The 25,177-nt window shown below is 47.1% G+C and overlaps 1 protein-coding gene across 3 annotated transcripts in view; it reads left to right on the plus strand.

Moving 5' to 3' along the window:
• ERBB4 (erb-b2 receptor tyrosine kinase 4) overlaps positions 1-25,177 on the plus strand; it is a 552,534-nt gene that overhangs the window by 125,049 nt on the left and 402,308 nt on the right. For 2 of the 3 annotated variants that reach the window (XM_066189451.1, XM_066189448.1), the window contains exon 1: positions 22,860-22,964. The exons of the other annotated variant lie outside the window; for it this stretch is intronic. The gene's annotated coding sequence lies outside the window, so the exon portion shown is untranslated. Of the gene's footprint in view, positions 1-22,859; positions 22,965-25,177 lie in introns of those variants that run through there. 3 annotated transcript variants of the gene reach the window in all.

Genomic DNA, 25,177 nt, shown 5'->3' on the forward strand with positions numbered 1-25,177 from the left:
CTTCTAAGAACATGAGTAGCTTGGTGTTTAAAAAGTGGCATATTTAAAAGCCAGGCAGTCCTGCATTTCTTGGAGCTGCACAGCAAGGAGTGGGAACATGTTGTGATTGTACTTAGCTGGCTGCAGAGCGCTGTCCTGGCCCCCCTGCTCTTCACCTTGACACATTGCCTTCCTGGGGGCAGCCCTGCTGGAGGAAGGACAGGTGAGATGTGTTGGTAGGGTTGGTCCCACAGTATTCACTGAGCACTCTGAACCGGGGCTGATGAGTCAACAAATGCTTTTGTTTTTGGTTTTTTTGACGATTGTGTTAATTGAGCAGAGGGAAGGTGTGTAATGGGACAAGTACCCCCCACAAACCTTGTTAAAAGAGCTTTGGGGGGGGGTGGTGAGCATTTGGAAAACACCTGAGGTACTGCACTGACCACCTACCTTTAAGTTTGCCTTTTTTCAGATGCTCCGTGAGGTGGTTTTCTTTGCTCCTAAAAAACGTTCTCCTTGGGCAGGTCCTGATTCAGCTAGGCATTTAATGCTCTTGGTTAGGCACCAGTGCATCCATGTGTCAGCTTGGAGAGGGACACAAGCATCCTAGTGACACTCAGGCTGCCTACACAGGGTCTGCGATGGAGGCCACGGGGGTAAGGGCTGTTTCCTCATTTATTTACGTGTGCTGTCTATACACATATACACGCATTCTATTCCTCCGTCAAGTATCCAAAATAAACTTTGAGCCTGGGCTGGGGGCATCTCCTGAGAATCACGAGGAAGATTTGATCAGGTACATGGGGGGCTGGTTTTGATGGTGGTTTTACTCATCGCTTTGCCACAATGAGCGCTCTTCACGCTGGGCGAAGCAAAATAAAGTAACAAAACCTACGTCATAGCTTACCTTCAATAGCATCGTTCATTTGAAAAACCCCAAACCAACAAAGCACATCCCAGCACTGTTCCAGCCAATGTTTTAATCACATATGAGGCAGGAGGACTGAACGCTTTTTCTTATTCCTTTTTTCTTTCAACTTACAACAAAGGCATAAATGGCAAGCAGCAAATTATAAACTGAAGCTGTGTATCCAAACAAGCAAGAAAAAAAAGCGTCTCAAGAAAAGCCACAGGTTTGAAATCTGATTCTTCTAAATCATAAATAATGTATTTCATCTGGCTTTTCTGATCAGGGGTTTCAGCTCTAAAGGGCATGCTGGGCAGAGCTGATGGGCAGAACCGAAAAGATAAGCCATGTAAATGACATGAGCTGCAAAGAGGATTTCATCTTTTCTGGAAGGCGGGGGGAATCCTTCATCAAATGTGTAAAATTTCTTTAATAACCAGTCCTGGCAGGGAAATGCGTGGAGTTCCAGCAGTGATAATCAGTGCTTCAGGTCTCTAGAATAGCCAGTAAACCAAAAGATTTGTGTTTACCTAATTCCTTCAGGACTTGACCATGTGAATGTCATTGCATTCATGCCAAATAAGGGCACACACAGAGGGGAAAAAAGAACCCCAAAATAAAACAATAGAAGGGCTGGGTCTTGTGTAGAATTTTTTTTTTTTTTTTCATGATTTAGGGACTGCTTTCTGCAGATCATTTTAGTGCTAAGTCTGTCCAGACCAGTGTCCCACTGCAGGCAGTGATCAGCTTGGGATCCTCTTGGATAGTCCCCAGCAGCTGGTGTTCAGCCCAAAGTCCCGTTCTTTCTCCCACTACATTAGCCCAAAATGCATGGAAGCACGTACTGACCTCCTGCATCCACCACACCCAGTGGCAGCCAGTTGGACTGGTATCCCTAGGTCAGGGTTTAGAATTTCTCACTCAGAGCTTGTGCTGGTTTTTTAATACGCAAACCTTTGCCAGAATTAGTCCAAATGTGGGCAGACCTATCCTGCGAGGGAGGCTCTGCTCTCTGGATGCTCCAGTTAAACATAAGGAAATAGCCCCTCACCATCCCAGGGTGGGCCACCACTTCTGTTCCTGGGGGTGCAGGCCGAGAGTGACTCCCTTAAAGTAAAGGTGTGTCCTTTTCTGTGCTTGGATACAGGATTTAGGAGGTGATGTGTCACTTGTCACGAGCTGTTTTCGCTGGGATGTGTAAATCCCAAGTCGTGCCTCTTGTCTCTATTGCTTTGGCTGTGGCTGCTGGTTTTATTGCTCTCCCTTTGGATGAAAGCTGCCTGGGAGCCTCTTGCCTCTGTAGCCCTGTCCCTGGGAGGAGGCTTCTGGAAGGAATCAGGTTGAAGGAGCCTAATTTTCAAGCTGACCATGCCTTGGCACGCGGTACAACTACCCTTCCTCTCCGCTCTAGAACAAGGGTTCGCACTCCAGCCTTGAGGAGCTGCAGCAGAAGTAATTATCCACTCTCTCTGCTGCTGGGCTTGGGGGCCATCAGGGAGAAAATGTGTGAGCTCCTGTAAGGAAGGACAAGAGGGTGCTCCTGAAGGGGATCCTGAGCTGTGGTTGGGATATTAATCAGGATATTAATTGGGAGTCTGACCTGGAAGCGAGCAGGAGCCCTGCAGGCGCTGTGAGAAGCTGCTTTGCTGTGCGCAGCGTGGACTAGACCTCAGATCTGAAGGCAATTTAGAGCTCCACTGATTTGTAAGGTAAATGTGAGTTCGCTTCATTCCTCCTGTGACTCAGGGACAGTGAGCCTGTGCAGGGGAAATCCGAGCTGCCTTCACCCAAGCAGAGTTTTGATGCAAAGTGTAAAGGTGAGCCAGGCCTTTGCAGCGCCCAAGGAAAATACCCTTCAAATTCTCCCTTCTTCAGGAAGGCAGAGTCTCTGTGGTAGGACCAAAAAGCCTGGGTTGGCACGGCTGAAGGGGAAAATGGTATTTTTGTTCCCAGAGAGTGTTTTCTCTATACTTCACATGAAATTGTTAAGAGTAGGAAGGTGAGGGAAAAACTGCATATGCTTTGAGAAAGCTTTATGTTGTGCTCTACTTGATGCTTCCCTCACTTTGGAGTTGGGAGAACTTGTCATCTTTCCTCCTGGTGGTGGCACTTAATTTTTTTCTCTTTCTTGGGGCAAATAGATGTAAACCTCAGCAGTGTCTCCAAAGTTCTGGGTTGCCTAATCAATAGTACCTCTGCTCTCCTGCAAACGTGAGTAGCTTGTTTTTTAAGAAGTGGCATGTTTAAAAGCCAGGCAGCCTTGCATTTCTTGGAGCTGCACAACCAGGAGTTAGGAGCAGCTCGTGATTGTACTTAATTATACAGCCTGGGGCTGGGATGGCTAAAGGTGAGTGAATGTGGTGGAGATCAGCCTCAGCAGAAGGGTGTCTGCTTTTATCCCCCCTGGCAGGGGCAGGAAAGGGGTTCATGTAGCAGTCGCAGTGCTGGTTCTCCTGAGCCGGCTTGCAGGATTCCATGTCAACCGTTCTTCTGCACCAGAGATGTAATGACTTGGGATTTTGCCACCAAATTATCTTCCGCGGCAGATTAACCTGGATTTGTGCTCTGGATCTGTGCAGCGTCGTGTAACCATTGCCTTTCGTCACTTTGTGGAGACTTGTGTTTTAGCTCACTTGCCTTCATTTTCACACTTCCGCAGACAAGCGCAAATGTAGAAACGAATACCATTAGGGAAGGAGGAGGAGGATCCTGGAGGCTGAACTCTCGGAGAAATGGGGTTTTTACCTCTGGCAGTCCGTGGAGGGCCTGCATTTTAATACCTAGCAAGCAGCTGATGTCCTTGCTACCCAGGAGGAGATGCATCTTGTCCTCCTTCTGCTCTTTCAGACAATACCAGTTGTCCATTGCCGGCCTGTGGGTCACAAAAGCTCAGCTGTTGTGTGAGCAGTGCCTCAGCTGGGGGCCTGAGAGAGAAGGAGTCCTCCCTCCATCACAGCCTCAGTTTTGCAGTTTAAAGCACTGTGCTTTTTTGCCTTTTTTCTTTTTTTTTTTTCCTTTCTTTTTTTTTTTTTCTCTTCCAGCGTTTCAGAAACCCAAGTCTGGAAAAGGAGGATTCCTCTGTGTAAAGTGTGTTGGCCTGTGCCCCCAGAAAAGTGCTGCGAATCAAAAGGCTTGAGCTTTTTTTGTGAAATGAGACAGATTGCTGCCGAGCACCTCCAGAGGACAGCTGCTGCTCCTGGTTTTCAGGGGGATTTTGTTGAGGGAGAGAGTGGCAGGAAGGGCTGGAACAAACCCCTTGTTTACCCTTGGCACGTGCTCTCCTTTTATCCTTCCCAAGCTGCAGGAGGACGGGGGCTGCCAGGACAAGGCTTTGCAGGGGGATTGGTTCCCTCACAGGTGGCTGCTTGGGAGGGACACTTGGATTGGAGCTGCCATGTGGCTCTGAGATGGGTTTCCAGGAAACCTGGATTAGGATTCCGCTTTTGTTGCGCTCTTTCAGGAGTTCATTGATCTATTTATTTTTATGGCACAAGACTCCTGTTGTGTTATCTTGTCTTGATGCCTTAAGTTTCGGCTTTCATGTTTTCAGACTCTGTGCTGCCTAGGGGTGCAGTTCTGAGCCTCATATTAAGCGTCAATCAGCTCTCTTCGCAGAGTAGGTGACAAAACAAATCCTTTTGCTGCTGGAGACCAAGGACAACTTTCAGGCCCAAAAGCACAAACAAGGGTGGACTGAAGGGAGGAACGAGAAGGTTCGGATTCAGAACCTGAAGCTGTATTTGGACAATTAAGCCCCAATATGCAAATGGACCAAAACTTATTAAAGTGTGATACCTCGTGACCAGTCATCCATTTTGTGATGATTTTGGGTCCACCCTGGGTGTAGCCCTGGCCAGGCTCTTGTCCTGCCCAAGGCATACTCTTAAAGGCCTTTTAATAAATATCTACTTTATTCTCTAGCTCTGTCCAGTCTCTGATGGGGCAGATTTTTGTTCAGTTTTTGATCCCTTCCTCTCAAGTTTGTGCTTACAACCTGTTAGTCCCACAGTTAGACTTCAGGCTCTCCAAGGCAGGACGTTATTTGTGTATTAGTGTGTACGTGACACGGAAGAGCCACGATCTTCATCAAGTGTGTAGCTATTCCTGCAATGGAAATAACATTTCCTTTCTCCTCTCGCATGAGCAAAGACATACGAAAGTTGCACAGGGGGTGGGTGGCCTCTGTGCAAAGTAGGACATGAGTGTCCTGGAGGTGCTTGGGTATAGAAGGCCTCTCTCGTTTCTCTGTAAGCCTTTTGGCCAAGCTGGTTTTTCCTACACTTTTTGTAGTCTTCCAGACAGTAACATGGAGGAGGAAAAAAAATAATAATTATGCTCTAAAAGCACAGAACCATGAATATAAGACAGAGCAGTGATACCCTTTGAACCTCAAACGGAGTAGCTGCAAGCTGAGGTTGTTTTCTTGGTTTGATTTGGTTTTCTTGTTTGGGGTATTTTTTGTTGTTGTTTTGGGGGGGGGTTTAATTATTTTTTTTTTCTATTTTTGTTTCCCAAAATAGCACACTGTAAGTGTGGGGATACTATATATTCTGAACGATTTTCCAGGGTTTAAGTGTAGCTATTAGCTGCCTCCTTTTAAATGAGCCATTTCAGAGTGATAATCTCTCCCTATCAGATCATGATTTTGAGCAATTGGTATCTCTGATATTAGCTTTAACCTTTCCTGTGTAAGCTCATTAAGATGGAGAAAACATACACAGGGGAGACCACACAGAGCTCATCTTTCAGTGAGCGGTCCTTCCTCTTTAGCAGGGGAAACTGCTCCAAAGCCGGTCAATCGAATGGCGTGCTTTTTCCCAGGAGAGCACCATGGGATAAATGAGATTGTGGATTCATGAAAAATCACGTCACCAGTCGGCTCTGATGCTTTGGTCCAGGTTGTTGATCCCTCAGCAAAACCTGGGGGAGTGGAGCAGGTGAGGGAGAACACAGGAGGGAGGAGCAAGGTGCCTATCGGAGCTGCTGAAAGGATGATTTTTCAGAAAAAAAACCCCATGTGGGGCTTTTGCTTCCTTTGTGCCGTGATCCCTGCAGCAGATCTGTTGCTGTTTACATTTCACCCTAATCTCTACAATGTTGATCTAGATGTTTAATGAGTGGATTGGTGTGAAATCAGGCTTTAGGCTCCCAGGCAGTGGCTTAGTAAATACAATAAGCAGCCGCTCTTCTAGCCTGGAGGGGCTGTTATGAATTTTTTATCACTTTTTTTTTTTTTTTTTTTTAATCACACACCAGTCTGACAGTATTTGGATTCGTAGAAAGAAAATAACCCCCAACCCCTCACTTTCCCAAGAAATCTCCATTTCAAATATTTACACAGTGCAACGCAACCGCTACCCCGTTGTTGGTGAGTAAGCCCTTCGAGTCATTATGACAGTGGGGGAGACAGACACTTGAAAGAATCATTCTGATATTTACTCTGACAGGCAGATTGACAGAGACCTGATGTGAGAGGAGGGTGTCGGGGAGCCTTGGGGGCAGGCATAACCTGCTGAAGGCCCTCATCAGTCTTTAACTCTTTCTGTCACCTGAAGGTTGGGTTTTGAGCAGCGGTGGTTTTGCCATCCCTGTTCTTTAACTGTGCTCAAAATGCCTCCTGGAGCTGATGGACCAGCTCTGTGCAATTGCCCCGCTAATACTCGTTCAAAACTACTGTCTTGCTGTTAGTCTCTTGCAAAGGCAAAAAACCCACCAGAAGACTGAAAATTCAAAGTAGCCCCTTTTAGAGATAGCTCTGGTAAATGAAGTTTTCATTCCAGCCTTTCATTGGGATGAAGCAATGAGGGGACAGGGCTCCAAAACACCTGGACCCAGGTGTACAAGCAAAGCCTCCTTATTCTGTACTGCTTTGGTGGGCAGGAGCTGTGGGGCTGGAGTTGCAGTGTCTGCTGCAGCACACACAGACTGGAGAGAGACAGTGACTCCCTATTAAAAATAGGTAATGGGCCGTGACGTCCACTAAATGAGGTCTTGTGATAGTCACAACAAATGCAGTGTTTCAGGCAGATGAACATAATTCTGTCAGTGGCATTAAAAGGAAATGCTGCAAAATTACACAGATGGTTTTCAAGAAGTCATAAAAAGTTAATTGAAATGTGGGGGGGGGGGTTTGTCGGTTTTTATTAGTTCTGTGCCATGTTGCTACACAGCACTGGGGGTGTGGATAAAAAGGGATTTTTAGGGAGGTTGAGTAAAGTGGGAAAGGATTTGATGGCACCTGCTTATAAAGAGCTCAGGAGAGGTTTCTTCTTGTCCTTTCCTGCAGCTTTGCATTTGGCCAAAAGGAGGATGCTCCTGCTCATTCCTCCTAGCAAGGCCACCTGAGGGGAAGGTGGAGGAGCACTCCAGGCTGGTGCACTCAGGGATGCGGCTGCTGAGGTGCTGAACCTTCTCTCTTCAAGAGAAGAACCCATTTTGAATTGTTCTTTGTTGACTCTTGCCTGGGCAGTGCCATTTTGCTTGTGCTGAGGAGCTGGCCAAGCACACAGCCTGCCCCGGCAGCTTGTGCACAGAGTGACGGTGTCCAGTTTGCCCAGCAGCCTGACTATGAAAAATCAGAGCAGTCCGAGGAACCCTGCGATGCATATGGGCTTTCTCATCCGAGTACTTCGGCCCTTCCAACTGAGCTGCAGGCCTTGGCTTTCAGCCTTCACAGCCAGTTTGGTTCCTTGAAAATTGAGTGTGTGTCACAGATTACAACAGAGCTGTGACTTCCACTGTGAGGGTTTGTTTTTTTTTTCCTGCTTGCTGCTCCTTGCGGAGCTGGAATCTGAAAGCTCGTGGATGGGCTGGTTCTCCATTGCAGACCTGATGATGGGTGGTGCCTGTCCGCAGAGTTCGCATATTTGGTAGTTTAACAAGTCAGGGGTGGCTTTGGCACTATGGTAAGGTAAATGCACAGAGTTCAAAACACAATTTATCATGTTTTAAAAATAGCAGCGATGCGCCCTGAGATGTGGGATCCTTGTGCAGGAGGAGGCGATCTCCATCCCAAACACATCATGGATTAGTTGGGAGCTGAACCAAAAACCAGAGGGGACAGAGTCCAGGCAATCTGGTTAATCCTGGGGGCAAATTCTGCCGGCAGTATTTGGGCATCTGATGCCTGGGTGGGGGTTTTGGATCCTGCAGGATACCCTGCAGGTATTCCCACGGTGGTCAGCGCCCCAGAGCTGTGCTGAGGGGGCAGGATGGTTTGTGTGGAGCCTGCCAGCATCCCATGGGCTGCCTTGCCGTGCCCTGGCCACCCTGCATGCATGGTTCAGGGGGTCAGTGTCCCTGAGACACGCGACAGCTTTGTGTTCTGCCCCTGTGCTGTGCCAACGCCTCCCCAGCTACCAAAGCGCAGCACTGTGAGGGATTCTATGGGAAAAATCAACTCCGGCTCAGCCAGACCCAATGCACTCCACTACTGACACCGTGAAAGCAAGTTAAAAGGAGGATTGGGAGGGCAATGGAATGGGAACAAGCCGTGTATGGCGAGGGTCGGATGAAGGGGAATGCCAAAAATTATCCCCTCCACTTGGCAAAACTGAGCTATGGAAGGGCACTGTGTTGGCACCTCGCAAGCAGGGAGGCACTGCAGCCATGTCGTCCCTCTCCCAGCAGCAGCCAGGCACTGCTGCCGTGGGCTCTGGCACAGACACCTCAGGTGTTTGTGGGCTGGGGCACTCCAGACCCGCAGCGTGGTGTGGATGGCGACACTGGGCCAGCGATCCCCCAGCACCACCTGTGTCTCAGCCAGAGGTAAAGGTGCAAACAGAGACCCAACCCATGTGCCTGAGCAGGCTGGCAGAGGTGGGCAGCCTCCCTCTGAGCCTCTTTGTAAATGTCAGCGTCTGAACCGGAGCAGAAATACTGTTTCTGTAGAGATGTTACCCAGGAGGACAGGCTCTGTCTCCATCCAGGCAGTGAAGACCTCTGCCAGAGTGCTCCCGTGGTCCCCAGTGCCATGGGAAAGTTCAGTCCCACCAATGAAACATCTCTCTCTGAAATGCCTTTATTCAGTGTTTCACGGTGACCTTGTGTGTGGTGTTTTTATCCCCTCTTTGAGTTCTCGTGTGGTATTCAAAGCTCACTTTTTGGGGAGGGATTTTCAGCCGGAAAGACTGGGTTGGGAAAACCTGCTTCAAGGATTTTGAAATTGTTGCAGCCTTTGGTACAGTGTTGGAGAGTTAATTTCTCCTTTCAACGCTCACCTGGCGTTGCTTTGCCTGTTGTGCAGCCTGTGGAAAGCGCTGCAGAGATTTGCATGGGATTTGTTTGACCCTGCCATGTGATGAGCAGGATCAGGTTTTAGTGGTTTTATCAGCCTGTCAGCATGCATCATTTTCTCTCGGGGGAAATAAGTGATCCGCTTGCCTTCCCTGCTTATTTCACATTTGACTTGATGCTCCCACTGTGGCAAAGATACCCTGAACCCTTTTAGTCGTGCTCCTTTGGAGGCAGGGATAAAAGAATGTGTTCTCTGAAGACATTTCCTCTGCCTGTGGGCTAATTGGGGCCAGTGGTGGTTTGAAGGAAGCATCCTTGTAAACGAGCCCCTGACCAGGTTTTGCATTTGTGTCCTTAGTCTGTCCTTACATTTTAGGGATTTTGATCATCAAGATCAAGTCTGAGGCACCAGATCTCAGCCACAGCTGTGCTTAAAGCAACTCCTTTTATCTCTGTAAAGCAAACCCTCCTAACTGTAAGCAGGTAAGGAGGGATTAATGCTAGCTAGTAATTTATCTCTTGCTCTTTAATATGCTTGTAGCCCCATGGGGACAGACACTGCCTCCAGTGCCTCAGAGGAGGCAAAGAGCTGGACAAACAAGGCAGCTAGAGGGCTCAGGTGGGCCTTAGGCAAGAAATAAATCCGTGCCTTTTGCTCAGGTACTCGTTCAGCCTTCCCTCTGGCTTGGTAGCTTCGAAATCTCCTGCTCCAGCAACCCCGCAGCAGTTCTGCAGACAACTGTTGAAATCGACAGCCAAACAGGAGGCAGAACTGCAGAAGTGTTTTGTCAGAAATTCGTCCTTGAATGTTTCCTGCATCTGTGATGTACCTGGGGGATGAGTTTCAGATTTCCCACTGCAGTTTTGTCAAATTTGCTTTATATTGAACCGAAATGGAAGATGTGGCCTTGTCAGGCACCTTGCTTTGTGATTTTTTTTGTGCTTGTTCCAACCTCAGTCAGTAAAGGAAAACAATAGCATGGAAACACCCCACCTGAGTTAAAGCGTTTGAAAATGTGGGATCGAGCTGTGTCTGCTGTGAAGTGACATCCTGGCACGTGCTGGGACTTGCAAGGCCACTGGAGAGTTTCTCAGACGTTGCCTTGTGCAACCCTTTGAAGGCAGAACGCGATGCAGGGAAAGTGTTCTCACCAAAAATCTTGGGGACTTCACTGAATAAAAGGTTTAATCAAGACTGAAGAGGACTTCAGTGCTCTGAAACACTTCTGTAGTGCTTGGGTGAGTAGGGATGGACTGAAAGAAAGAACGCCTAAGGTTTGGGTTTTTTTTTTTCTTCCTTGCACGCAGAAACTGGTAAAATCAATAGTTTCATCTTTGCAGTAATTCAGGTGACAGTGTGCATAGTCACAATCAAAACACTTCACATGAAAAACTGCCACTGTTAATAGGAGCTTTTTAAGCAGAGCAATTGGCAGCTACCTGCTTGGCTTGAATGAATTTATTAGAATAAATTAGCCATTTCTCTTTGTTTCCTCCACTGCCGTGTTACAGGTTTACACACAACTTCCTACGTGTCCCCGTGTATTTAAGGTGCACAAAACTGACGTGTAGAATCTGCCTCGATTCCTGGCCACTCGAGCAATTAGTTGCAATTTAATGGCAAAGAAGAGGCAACTTTCCTGTTTCCCTGGTGAGAACTCAGTTTACTGCCCCTGTGTAGTGGCACACAGAAGGTGCATCCCTCAGAAGTAAGGACTGTCTGGAGATTCCTCATCACTCGGATGTCCACTGGTGCTGCCAGTGCACTGCGCGCTTTAGTTGTGTGGAGTAAGAGCCCTATGAGAACAGTGGGTCAAACCAAAGAATCCATGGAGCCTTGCTGCCTTTCTTCAAATCCTTTCTCCAAAGGATTTTTGGACCATTGCTTTGGGTTTCCCACAACAAAAGGAAATTTTGTGCTGGCCGTGTCTTGCTGCTGCTGGGAAGGGATGTGAACTGGTGGGTTTTCGCAGTGCACTCTACCGGGCGCACGAAGCCACACTGTGAATTTAGGAGAAAACCATGCTTCTGTTTACACTGTTTCTTCACCTTCACAAATCTTGTTGATGTTTTTGGTTGGGTTTTTTTGTTTTTTTTTTTTTTTTTCATGCACTTAAACTTTACTGTCCTTTTTTTCTTCTTCTTTTTAATAGTGTTTTCTGCTTTCCGCCATAGAGCCTCGGCCTCTTGAATAGCAGTGGCTGAGCAGCAAGAATGCTTGAACAGTAGCCAGGAAAGTTCAGCGACGTTCAAAAGCAGCACAGAAGAAACGATTATGGATTCTGGGTGCCTCATTCCACTGTTTTCAGCACTGCTTGATCCTGCTGTTCTGCCATGTTTTTTGGGATGACCCTGTTCTAGCTCAGATATAATGGGATGGTGCTAGAGACTGCAAACAAGAACCTTCAACAGCTCAGATGGGCTAATGTGTATTGAAGGAAGGACAGCCAACCAGCAGTAATTACCATGAAACAGCAATTAAGTTGTCTTGGTTCAGTGTTGTGGGCCAGTGCTTTTTCAGATGTCAGAACAGGGATCTGGGCAGCTACAACCTCAGGTTGTATCACTGTGATAATTTTTCCTCCCTTTGTGCTGTCAGCTTTCATTTCAGGCTGTGTCATGTTCGGATGGGCAGGATGCCTCATGAAAATCCCTGTCCACGTGCCTTGTTAGTGTCCTTTACAGCTTGTGATTTTTTTTTTAATGGCACCTTCTTAATACACCCTGTAGCACAAGACATTGGTTGGTCACTTGAGCACTCTGCTCCGGTGCTTTTCTGGGCAATCCACTGCCGTGAGCATTCTGGGCTCCACGTGCAACACTGAACAGTGTGTTTAGCTGTTCACCTGGTTGGTACCCCACCACAGTTGATATTTTTGGCAGATACAAGTTACTGCTACATTTTCTGATGAAGCCCTCCACAGGGCGAGTGGAGCAGGAACGTGGCTGGCTCTGATGTAGCATCTCTGGGGACTCTGTACTTGCCCTAATATTACTATGGGGAATGTGCTTGTTGGTGCTTCACCCCTTGAAGCTGTGCTTGCTTCTCCTAAAACAAACAGAGGTTCTCCCTGCATTGGAGAATGTGCACCAGCTACAGCTAATGGTGGGCAATTAGGCTGAATCCAGAAGAAGGCTCCACTGCCACAAACAGGCAGCTTCAATTTTACTCCTCTGGTTCTGCTCCCACAGCTGTAACTGGGTCAAACACTTTGGCAAGGAATGCGCTTCCATTGCCCACATCCCCCTTGGCCAAGCCCCTGTGCCACCAGAGGGGACCTCCATTCCTCATATTCCCCTTGGTAAAGCCTCTGTGCCCCGTCCGAGGTGCCAGAGAGCGGCTGGCGGCTGCCAAGCCCAGACAGGGCTGGGACTGGCCGTGGCACTGACCAGACGTACCCAGTGTGAGTTGGTTTTCTGACAGCACGAGAAGCAGGAGGGAGAGGATGTAGCACCTGGCCCAGTGTTTTTTCTCTTCTCTCCTCGGTGTGTGAGATGGTGACAATGTGGAGAGGGGGCCTGCCTTGTTTAGGGCTGTGCTTCTTGTGTCATTTGAGCCTGTCCCCGTTCTGAAAACTTCATGGGTTTGTCCAGGCTGAGTGCGAGAGAAGTACAAATTGTTTCCATTTTTCCTGATGGGGGAAACCGGGAGACAGAGCAGTGTTTGACCTCCCACATCACATTGCTGACATTTGGCACAGCCGAGTATTTTGAGCGCAGATTTCTTGAATGTCAGGCCGGTGCCCTATAAACACAGGTTGCCTTTTGTTGTTTGCTGGGCACGACTGTGTGGGAGAAGCAATAAAGGCGCTCTGTAGGCAGGGCACTGAGGAATGCTGCTCCATTTGCATATGAAAACATTTATCCTAATGCTCAGAGCGAACATAGCTACCAGCGAGGGGTTTCCATGGGCCCGAAGCCTGGCAGAAACGAGGGTCACACCACCCTCTTCAAATGAACTGCTTTCAGTTTAATTAAGTCCATTACCTCCTGGGAAGTTGGAAGCTCCCGAATTTCTTAATTGCCTCCCGTGCAACTAAAGCTCGGTTGTAATGCAGGGCTTGGAGATTTTCCCTTTCCTTCCTAACCGCGAACCAGCGGCAGCGGCGTGTGTAGAGCAGTTGATGCACGGGCGGTGATGGATGAGCCGGCACGGGGAGACAGGAATAACGTGGCAGGTTGGCTGTGGTTTTGCGCTGTCTAGGAACGAGGCAGAGGGGCTCTGCCTGCACGCCATCTGGATGAGGCAGTGGGCACAGGAAGAGGAAGGGTGCTTTTCACTCGTCGGAGATGGGAGCTGACACTTGGATGTGTTCAGGGTGCCATCTACCCTGTCTAAATATTTATTTCTTGCGCCGTGCTCAGTCTAATGCAATCAGACTACAGTGTGGAGGGCTGCCATATCCTTTTAGCTCTGAATTTGTCTTGCAGTAAGAGGCTCTGCTGCCCCCAAACCATGCATGGATATTGCAGGCGAGGAGAGGAGGAAGGCTGGAGCACCCTCTCCTTCCTGCTCTTCATCTGACAGCACTTGCTCCGTGCACTACCTTAGGCTGTGTCACTTAACTGAGTTAGTGTGAGCCTGATTCCCTTTTCATTAGGAGGAAGATAAACGAGGCAGCGTTACCTCTTGAAATACAAAAATGTAAATGGGCTTCTGCTGGTCTCGGTTTGTTTTACCACTTCCACTGGTCACGGAGCACTAATGCACTCTGCATGTTTTCCAGATACTCCCCCCCCAGCTGAAGAGCAGTGTGCTGTGACAGGGCCGGCCTGAGCGCCTCTCTGCTGAGCAGAAACGTGTTCAGTTTGAGCGTGCTAACCCTCAGTTAAATTATCCACCCGTGCGCAGTCCTGTGAGGGTGGGATGGCTTAGGAGAAGTTCGGTTGGTTGTTTTTTTTTTAAATCCCTTGAGTCCCTTGGACCTGGGTGAGGTACGGAGTTGGATTTGTTGGGCATAACGCACCCACTGGAGCCTGTCGTCATCAGCCCCGCAGTGGCTGGGGCCTTGGTGTGCAGAGCTCTCTGTGACACGCTCCCACGCAACTTGTACGCTCGTTGCACAAACACACATTGAACAAAGAGGCTGTACGGTGTTCTACTTGAAAGGATGCTTATTCTGCTCATCTCCGACTCGACTGTGATAATTTCATTTGGTCCTTTGTTCTCGCAGACTTCTTAAATTATTTTTTAATAGAATGGTTAACTTGGACTCACCACCCCATTGTGTCTGTAGTTCAGACTAAAACTGTTTCAAATCAATAACATGGAGAACGATTTTTCAAGTTTCTCAGCGTGGAAGAGCTAAATCGTCAAGGGCTGTTCTTGTAGCTCTGTGTGTTACAGCAGCATGGGGAGGGGAAAAGCTGAAATATAGTTAAGGAGTGGCTTGACCTCCATGCAAGGAGTGCGCTGTTAAGTATTCTGATTTTTTTTTTTAAGTAAATTTTACCTCATTTTGGCTTTATAACCCATTCTTAGATCTGTTGTGGGCATTTGATTTAACAAATTTAAAGCAACAATGATGCATATGAGATAGTCTCCAGTTCGATAAAGGAATTACAGGAACAATCCCTGAAAAAATTGTTTTGCCTGCGTGCGTTTACAAATCAATTTTCATGATCTTGTTTAATTTGTGTATGACTGCATACATTCACTGTGGGATTTATAGTATTTACTGACTGTGTTGAACACCCTTTCAAGTTGTTCTTACAATTTAGTGCCAGATAAGTAAAAATGCTTGTGATTTACAGGCACCATGAGCTGAACGAGAACTGGCGAGCCCAGCAAAGTGCAGAGGGGGTGAGAGCTGTGGGCCTGTTGTGTGTTTTGGTAAGGTGTGTGAGTCCATGAGTGTTGATAGATGAGGGGCGTTGGGTGAAAGATTGTCCCCCTTTCAGCCAACCATTCCCAGGAAATATTTTTTGAGATGCCATGCTGTGTTTTTTTTTCCTTGTCTGAGAGAGAATAACATTTTTAAAATAGCAGCATAAAGGTCGGTGCTCTGTGTCAGGCAGGGACGGGCACCTGGAGGGGCTCGGACCCAGAGGCTCACGTGCTGCAGCAGGGTGGGCTCAACAAGCTGTGAGAGCACCTTGCTTCCTCATCCTCTGATGAGAATGAGAGTAAGAGACAGTGGGAGCAATAGCAATGCTTAATTAAAAGGTACACTGTTGTCCCCTGTGTATATTTGCAACTGTATATAATGTAATTAACATTACTTTAAAGATGCATGGAAAAGTACCTGCTCCTCTGGGGACTTGGTAAGCAGCTAAAGGACTTCGTGTGCAATGCCACCTCCTTTCTGAAGTAGCTAAAGGGAAAATTGGTGTTGAAGCAGAGCAGGAAGGCTCATTAGGTTGTATAACTGCATGTACAAAGTGGGTTGTGTTTGTCTGAGCTGGGCTGGGGGAGCAGTCTGTATTCCCCTCCCTGTCTTGGATGGTCTGGTGGCCCCATGACCATGGTGGCATGGCAGATCTAGAGTCCCCTGGGTGCCAGCCTCATTCCAAGGGAGCCAGAGCATCCCTCTGGCTCCTGCCTCCTGCCTTGCCAGTGGCTCTGGGACTACAGGGTGAGATGCCCCAGCTCTTTCAGTTGTCAGAAGATAGCATAGGGAACTTGCTGGATGCTCTCCCTTAATACCACTGATGCCTTAAGTTTCAGCTTTCATGTTTTCCAGACTCTGTGCTGCCTAGGGGTGCAGTTCTGAGCCTCATGTTAAGTGTCAGTCAGCTCTGTTCACAGTGCAGGGAGACAACACAAATCCTTTTGCTGCTGGAGACCAAGGACAACTTTCGGGCCCAAAAGCACAAACAAGGGTGGACTGAAGGGAGAAAACAAGAAGGATGAGACCTCACAACCTGGAGTTGTAATTGGACAATTAAACCCCAATGTGGAAATGGACCAAAACTTATAAAAGTGTGAGACCTCATGACCGGTCACCCATTTTGAGATGATTTTGGGTCTACCTTGGGTGTAGCCCTGGCCAGGCTCTTGTCCTGCCCAAGGTGAACCCTAAAGGCCTTTTAATAAATACCTCCTTTATTCTCTAGCTCTGTCCAGTCTCTGTTCCAGGTCAGCCCTCCCAAGGCATCATCTTTAGCAGATAAACTAAAACACAGGATGAAAGAGAGGGAAGGGGGCTGCTCTGGAAGCAAGGGCAACTTGCATTCTGCTGCTGCCTCAGGCTCTCACTGTGGTGTCACTTCAGGTGTATAGGTGGAACAAATACAGCAGTGAGAGACAAAGTCTTCTGTGCTTTGTGGCTGAAAATTTACTTTCCTTCTTTTTGATAAGTTTGTAGAACTGCGCCATTGCTTAGCTCTTACAGAAGCCCTGACCCCGCCACCCGCCCCAGCAAACAAACTTTCATGTTCTTAGGGTTTGTAACTGGAGCCTTTCGTATGGTTCCCCAAAAAAGGTGCTCTGTTTAAATGCAGGTATTTTACCACTCCAATATCTTTCTACTCTCTTTGCTTAGTTTACCCCTCGGAGATTGTTTGTAATTCTTCACTTTGTTTGCGTGAGGAATATTAAAAAATAAAAAAGCGTTATTCCTAGCTCTGTGTGAGATTACCCTGTTTATGAAATCACGCCAGCTTGAGACACAATTACCACAAATAATTGCCAAGAATGCTTGCTCTAAAAACAAAATTTTGTAGGTATTGCTGCCAGTGCTTTTCGCAAATGAAGGTTGGCTATTTAAGGCTGAATATTATGTTTTCATACTCGGTTATCAGGCACTGAGACTGTGCACTCCAGCAGGGAATCCTTAAGTGGCGTTTTGTTTAATTGAAGGACTGAGAGGAGCAAAGTTCTTGGTCTTTCAGGTGATGGGGACAAAGAATTTGGCAGTCATTTCATCATTTCCATCATGCCAGCGAAGTGCCACAGTGAACAACAAAAAGCAACCACACAGCCGGAAAAACCCTGTCCTTTCTGGCAAAGAAAACTTTGGAAAATGTGGTTCTATAGCGGGAAACCACCTTCGGGTTATTTTTCAGCTACACCTGGCGCTGCTGTGCTGTGAATGCCTTGTCCCTTGCTGTATGGTGGGTGACAAACAGGCCCCCCTTGGGCACAAAGTGCTGCTGTTGCCCCTGTGAGGGATTAACTCTGCTTATCACATGGCAGAGTTGCTTTTGATTCCTTTAGTGCACTTCCCTTCAAAATCCTCATTTCACGTACAAATGGGCACGTCTCAGATTTTTATCCAAGTAAGAAGTAAATGGCTAAAGGCAAGCTAAAATCGTTGGGAATTGTTTTTGGAAGAAAACGCTCAGGTTGTACTGAAAGGCATGGACACGTTCCTCTTTCATCAAAATAGATAGCAGGACTGCGGGGAGGGGTGAGGGATAAGAAATGGAAACTGAAAGAAAGGCTTTTCATTACACCTGCTCCCTGGAGAAACAGGGGACATGGGAGAATGATGCTACTAATCATGGGTAGTGTGGGGTCTTGCCTGTTAAACCCATCTGGCCAGATAAAAGACTGCCATTAGCTGAGAATTTGGTGGTGAGTCCTTGCTCTTTGCAGGGGTTGTACAGAAAGGGCCGTTCCCTGTGATGGGATGAAAATTGGCAGGTCCTGGGGGCTCTGCTGGCCGCTGCCTTTGCACTGGGAAGCTCAGCAGAGGGCTGGATAATGCTGCACTGTGCTCTTGCATTGGGTTTCTGGCAGGCAGTCAGCTGCCTGAAGAGTTCATGGCTCTAACCTCAGTAGCATTTTGTGACTGTTTCCCCCAATGACTGGTGTATGCTTTTATTTTTAGATATGGGTGCTGGTGGGGCCGTTTTTCCCACCACTCCCTTCCCTCAGGAAAGCCTTTCAGCATGTCAAAACCACCGCTGAAACCAGGGCTGACCATTTTCCTTGGGAGGGAATCTGCCCTGAGCTGTTATTGATGAGAGAAGGGTCACTGGAAATGTGGGATTTTAGGAAGAACGCTGATGGAAATCAAGAGATTGGGAGAAATACTGCCTGCCAGAGAGGGCTGGGTTGCTTTGGTGCATGTTAGGGAATCTCTCTCCTAGAAAAAGCGGCAAGTTTTGATCCTGCCAGTGCAGGAGAAACGCTGATGTGGTCATTTCATGGTCAGAAAAGCTCCTTGCTGTGTGAGGAAAAGTTTTCGTGCTGTAATGATAAAAGTTTCTGTAACTTTAAGCAACCATGAAGCAGAATAGCGGCTTTTGTATCTCAAATTTATTTCCAAGATACAGTGTGTGAGCTTTTTTTTTTTTTTTAACTGTGCAAAATTATTGTCTAAGCTGTGACTTTGCCATACCAAAGCATCCGGTCTAATATTCAGATGCTGAGTCTCTGGAGATTCCCCTAATTCCAGTTTTATTTCCTTTCAGAATCAATGCTGGGGTATTTTGCATTCTTGAAACCCAAACTCCAGAAATGCTGTGGTTTATGGGAATTTCAGCTTTGAGAAAAAGAAAAATTGCAGAATGTAAGCATTAAATGTATAAAAACAACTCAAGGAAAACTCTGAATATATATATATATATATATTATAAATATATATAAATATAAAGATAAATGTCTTGTGTGCATATGTGTGTAGCACAAATGACTCTGAGGAAGTCCATTCCATGGTGATGCTGATGCGGTTCAATTAAAAGCATTAAAAACGTCACATCTAAAATGCAGTGTCTTCACATTAGAAAATATATTATCTTGGATGCCTACGGATGTCTCACTGAGTGCAATGCCAGGTCAGAAGTCCTTTTCCCTTCACAAATACAGCGTAGAGATGTAGCGGGATGTCCTTAAAAACAATTCCTTTGTGGAGAATAACTAACTGAATTTACTGCCGAGAAAGCATTGCTTACTGACAGAAATATGGCAGAGCTCTAGACGTGTGCTTTTGGTTACTGAGGTAATTGAGAAAATTAAAGGATGATTCTGTCTGGCATGAAGTGCCTGCTCGCGCATCGGGCTGGGAGCCTCATGCAGCCTTCTTGGAATTCCCTGGGAAGGGAAGGAGCTGGGGGTTCTGCAGGGCTGGACTCTGAATGCATGTTTTCTTCTCTGTTATTCTTGCTCCAGTTGTTCTGTTTGAAACTGGAGAATCAGTTAACGAGTAATTTATTAACTGGACAGTTTTCTCCACGTTTAAAAGCTTGCTCTATGCCTGTGCACGTCTGGCTCCTGCCAGCTCCAAGGCATTTGTGCGTCCTGAAACGTGTGAGTAGCTCCCAGAAGTCAAGGGCATTGCTCACGTGCTTTGGGAATTTACAGGGCTGAGACCTCAAAGAAAACCTGGTCTAAATCTGAGGCTGACTCATCTGCCAGTGATCCTGTTTCACTGAGCAGGTGCTTTAGGTGAACTTTCTTGCAGGATGAGGCTCTAAAAAATGGGAGGAAAGAGCCAAACTGGTGAGCTCCAAAGCAGCATTTGATTTGGGATAAGTCCCATCTTTAGGATCCCACCTTGGAGCCCCCCAGTCTTATCATGAACGAAATCTTCAGCGTCGTTAATGTCTACGAGCCTAAGGACTGTGAGTCAGTGGCCACTGCTGGAAATGCTGGCTAAAAGAAAAAGGAGATGGGGAAGTAAACGAAAAAAATGCCAGGAATAAAGGGAGCAACAGCTAGCCATGAGCAAATCGCTTAGGCAGAGATTGAAATAAGTGATGGACAGTTTTCCCTCCTTTCGTGTAAGCTGTTCATCAGTGTAATAACATGGCTGGTGTGGCATGGCCTTTAGCTGGAGTGGGCTGGCAGGGAGCCACTGGATCCCGCTTGTTTTTTGCTTAGACAGGGCATTGTCAAAGGACACAGTGGCTCTTTGCTGTAAATCTCACTGGTATTTATGCTGCAGCAGCGTGCGTGAGTCCAGGCAGGACTCATCTTTCATGAGGGTTTTTTATACACTGACCAATAATCCATAGGGTTTGAGCATGATCTCTTCCCTCTCTAGTCAACATCAAAAGAAGATCCCAGAGTGCTGAATAGGGATTTTTCTCTCTGCTCCTGTGGCTGGGGGTGTACAGCAGAGCACAGTTCAAAGATCTGCGTTCCTGAAATTGCCTTGTAATGCTTTATTCATATCTTTGATACTGCCTGACAGAAGGCAAATTTATTCATTCTGTTGCCTGGCTGTGATAGAGAGCTTAACTCCTGGAGTAAGTAAGACAAGTAGTTTGCAGAGATGCTGTTTAAAGCCTTTACCTGGTTTTGGGCTGCAGGAGGGCAGAGATGCCACCAGAAGTGGCCCTGTGGAGATCAGATCACCCAGCTCAGGTTCCTGCTCCAGGGAAGCCCCAGCCCCAGAGCGGGCACCTTAGGCTGGTTCAAGAAGCATCACTGCGCGCAGGGATGGGGCCCTTGTTCTTGCTGGAAGATGAGTGTGGGCGGCTGGTTACCTCCTTTCTACCAGCATAGGGAGCCCCAAAGACACCTCAGTGCCTCTGGTAGCCCTCTGGCCCTTCTGTGGGCCACAGCTCCACTGCATGGTGCGAGCCTGCACCCCGAGGCTGAAACTGGCCCTTGGCTGATCAGACCTCACCGGGCTTCTGGTAGAGTCCACGCAGGGGTTTATCAGGATCCCTCTAGGGCTGAGTTTCAGCTGTTGCTGAGGTTGTCACCTGCCACGATTTGCAGAGGACGGCACCCATGTTGCTGAGGATGGCCCTGATGATGGTGCGGTTTCCTCCTCGTCCTTCGCTGCCTGGAGATGGATGTCAGGAGGATGGGCTGCCAAGTGACTGACACAGCGCTCCCCCTGCCCTCCCTTCCCTAGGGGTGGGGAGAACATCAGTCCATCCCCGATGTCAGGAACCTCCCTCGACCACCAGTTTTTCACAGGTGTTTTTCCAATTTTCAGTTTTACAGTTTGGGGTGTTTTTTTTTGTTGAGTAAGTGATGTGACACATACACGGAGGAGATATTACAAGCTGTAAGGTTTTATGGTGTATCAGGAAAGGAAGAAAGCAGATCGAGCTGTTGGCAGCAAGTATTAAAAATGAAGCAGGTTTAGAAAGGATTATTTTTGCCTTTTTATTTGGAGAAATAATCTCTCTTTAAAAGTTAGTTACTAATATCCCCCATGACTATACATTTATCTCTACCCCTAATAAAGGATTTTATCATTAATACGCATGAATTTTCACTTACATTATAATCCAATCAGAGGCAAATCTCCCCCTTTAAATGCAAAGTGTTCAGCAGAACAGGGACTCTTGGATAATTTGTTGAGTAAGATGGCTCAAACACAGCTGAGCGAGTTTAATTTTCACCATACTCCTTGGTGCAGCAGAAATTGCCTTTTGCTGTGTATTTTGTGTTTTCGTATGTACATTGTGGAGGGGTGGAAAAAACTGATTGAATACACCGGGCAAGCTTGGAGGCTGAGGGGTTTTTTGGGTGTGGGGAAGGAACTGATTGAGGAGCAGTGGGTAAAAGGGCTGCCCAGGGAGACCACAGTTGAGCCAGAGACTTGTGGAGATAAGTGTGCTCTCTTGCCCTTGCTTTGGCTTATCTTTCCCTGGGGTTTTGACCCATTAGAAACCAGTACTGAGTTTGCCAGCTTTATTTTCACTTACACTCAGCTGAGTTTTGGTTTTTCTTTCAACAAACGCCAAATGATTCTAAAACTCAGTTGTGCAATTTCAGAGTGGTATTCTTCTCCTCGACGCGACTCTGTTTCTCCCCAGTGTTACAGATTTTAGCAAGTCAGTAAAATAACTCCAGGATTCACTTAATGACACAACAGCCTGAAACTGCTTTTCTTTTTTTATTTTTTTTTTTCTGTCATCTGCCACCGTGGCATTTCTGATGTTTGAATCTTGAAGTGCAGCTGCTGGAACAGACAAAGCTGGGCGAGTTTCCCTCACCCAGTTGGGGAGGTGAGGAAAATGCTGGGACCAAAGTCTATCCTAAGCCATAATGTGATACTGCTGTTTCTTACAGCTTCTAGCAGTTCAAGCACAGTGTGTGTTCAGGACCTGTGTAATGCCTCCCAGTCTCAGTTGTGGCTCCTAAAGTGGTGAAAGAGGAGAGGAGTAAATGCCACTCAGAGGAAATATCTCCTTTTATTAGGGCCTGACCTACCTGTTCCCAAATCAGAGGAATCCTTGCAGAGCCGTATTCCACACTATTCCCTTCCTGCATTGCCCACTGGTCATGGAAGCAGTGCCAGCCAGAATGGGGCAGATGAGGCAGCAAATCCACCACTGCTGCTTCGTTAATGGATTTGTATCTTGCTCCGAGGCCAGGATAAACATCCATCCATCCATCCATCCAATCTCATTTATCACACCTCTTGCCATAGTCGCTGCCTCTCCTACCATCATTGTTTAATTGACGCCTCAGAGCTCCGTGCTAGGACTCTGCCAACAAAATTTGAGTCTCATTTTGCCACGTCTTTTTCTTACTATTCCTTGGGCAGAGGATAACACTGGGGTGTGTGTTCCCTCCAGTTTTTGTGGCCTCTTGTGCTGAGCTAGCGGCATAAGGTCATTTTGCTTTCGTTTATACCTTGGCTTTATCACGCGGCTGTGCACTGTCACGGACTAGCGACTTGGGCAGGACTGGTGTTGCTCGGGTCTTACAGGAACCCGATGCAGCGTGGACTGCTCAGGGTGAATAACTGGGTGTCCCATCGTAGGAGAAGGGAATACAGGTGACCTCACACCTGAGAGGTGACAGCTGTGTTAATTACAATCCAGCCTTGCCCTAATGAGTCACAGCTGTAGCCAATAAAGGTAAGTGAGATAAAAGGGAGTGGGTGAGCTGCTGAGGGAGAATCATTCCAGAGGAACCCTGGAGGAAGAGGGACGGAGAGGATCATGAGGAAGAAGGATCCTGGGCAGAGAGAATCCCTGCAGTGAGGTCAGTCTGGGTGTGCAGTCGGAGCCTGTTGTTGGAACCTGCAGTCAGTCTGGCTGGGGAAAAGCCTGCAGTCAGAGGCTGCAAACTGATCCCTGCAGTCAGAGCTGAGCAGGAAATAAGCAGCAGTCAGAGGCTGCAGGGGAAACCTCCAGCAGGAGCTTGGTGCAGGCAGAGTCAGGGAATGGTTGGAGTCAGGATGGCTGAGGGGTAAAGAGGAACAAACCAGGGCCCTTTTCATGCTGTGATGAGCAAGGAGTCTGTGTCTGGGCTCATTTCTACTCTCTAACAAGGGGCCTGCTGCAACATCCCATTTATTTCTTGCATTTAGGGTGTGCCTTAAAGCCTCTGGTGCCTAAAGAGGGCAGTGGGATGCAAAGCAACCCTTGCCCATAAGCACTTGATTCTTCCTGCGGCTTCTCTTGAGGGTCTGTGCCTGGAGAAGTGTGGGGCTTGAAGGTCTCCATTCATACAGAATCACTTGGATTTTCCTGGGAAGGAAAAAGAAACCAAAATTTCCTGCTAAATCATGAAAGCCTAAAGGTGTGCACCGAAATGGTCCCAGTGTCACAGAAGCTCTGGGCAGGGATTGGAATTAGGGATTTACCAGGTCACCTAACACACTCCTCATTTTAAATTGCTTGTGGCACGCTGATGCCTCTTGGTTTGCAGCGTTCCGAAGGGCCCTGTGGGGAGGGACAGTGACTTGCCAAGAGGCGAGCTGGGCTGAGGTCTGGTGCTGTTTTACGTAATGGGGTCAAAATTGCACACGAGGAGAGCGTTTAGAAGGAGGTAAAAATAAACCTGCTAAATATTTGGACAAACCTGTAGCTGCTCAAAATGCTGATGGCTTGATTATTTGTCTTTGTCTAGTTAAATGCTGGGTTTTTTTAATCTTTTGCTACCAAATGACTGATCTCAAAGAGGCTTACAGTAGAAGAAATACATATTTAATTTGGAAAAAGTCTTGCAGGGGGGAATGTATTTTTGCTGGTTTGCACAATAAAAGAGCAAACCACTTTTCATTCTTGCCTGATTTCAAAGACAGAAAATTGTCATTTTGCCATGAAAGGCTGTTTTTGCTGACACAATTGGTAGTTTAGCTCTGCTTTGATTTCCTATTCTAAATATGTTGCAAGATTATAGGGTGCATCCCAAGAAATATTCAGCATTTTTTTTTCCTTTTGAATTGCTTAAAAATTAAGATAATGATTATGAACATGGCATAAGTCTGTGCAAGATGTATTTTGTTTCCCTCTCCTTGACACTCAGCGTGTGCACTCTTGGGATGATGCTTTATTACAGGACATCAATTCCAGGATGATATTTTGAGTTATTAGTAATGAATTCAAAACTAAATGCAAGACCAGAGTCTCAACTGGTGTGAGTCAATGTCATTCCATTGAAGTCAGTAAAGGAATCCCGGTTTGTCTGAGATGGAGATGTGCCCTGTGGTTGTTTCCTCCATCTGTCCATAGTACAGAGCTGGTTTTGCCAGCACAGGTAAAATTTATACGTATCTGAAGAACAGAAGAGGGGCTCAGTCATTTATAATTGTGAGGGAACTCGAAAAGCAATTTAAATGTTTGCCCCTCCAAAGCAGGCAGAGTCAGCTGATCGTGATCATTGCTACGAAATCTTGATATCATCTAATGTCTTGATGACTGTGTGTACCCTCAGTGGTTTCCCAGCAATGCGGAACACCCCTCATTTCTGCTTCAACTGGGACTTGGTTTGGGGCGGGCTGACCCTTTCAGTAGTTTCCCTCAAATCACCTTCCCAGCGGGCACAGGTTGTGCTGCGCAGCATGGCCACAACCATTCTTTTTAAATGGAAAATGTGTTGCTGAGGCTCCAGTGACTCCCCAGGTCTCCCTCCTCCCCAGCTGTAAGGACCTGTGGCAGAAAGTGGATGCACTGCACTTCTTTACTTTCCCAGTTTCTCAGTGAATCAGGAATGAGAGTAATTTTTAGAGATGGAAAACGTATTTTTCTTAAGTCTTGTTTGTACAAATGATGAATCTGTTTCGGTATTTCCACCGTTACCCTTGCAAAGGAAGAAAAGACAGGGACATACATCCAGTAAGGGAGATTGGGAGCCTGAGAAATACTATTGGATTATAACAGGAAATGTAGAGTCAAGGTAGAGGTACTGCCCCATTGGAAATACCTCCATTACCACGGCATTAAATTAACCTTGAGGTTTCACAAGTTCAT

This window comes from Chamaea fasciata, unplaced genomic scaffold (assembly GCF_029207755.1).
Source record: "Chamaea fasciata isolate MVZ Bird 193981 ecotype frontalis unplaced genomic scaffold, bChaFas1.0.hap1 SCAF_8, whole genome shotgun sequence".
Lineage (NCBI taxonomy): Eukaryota > Metazoa > Chordata > Aves > Passeriformes > Sylviidae > Chamaea > Chamaea fasciata.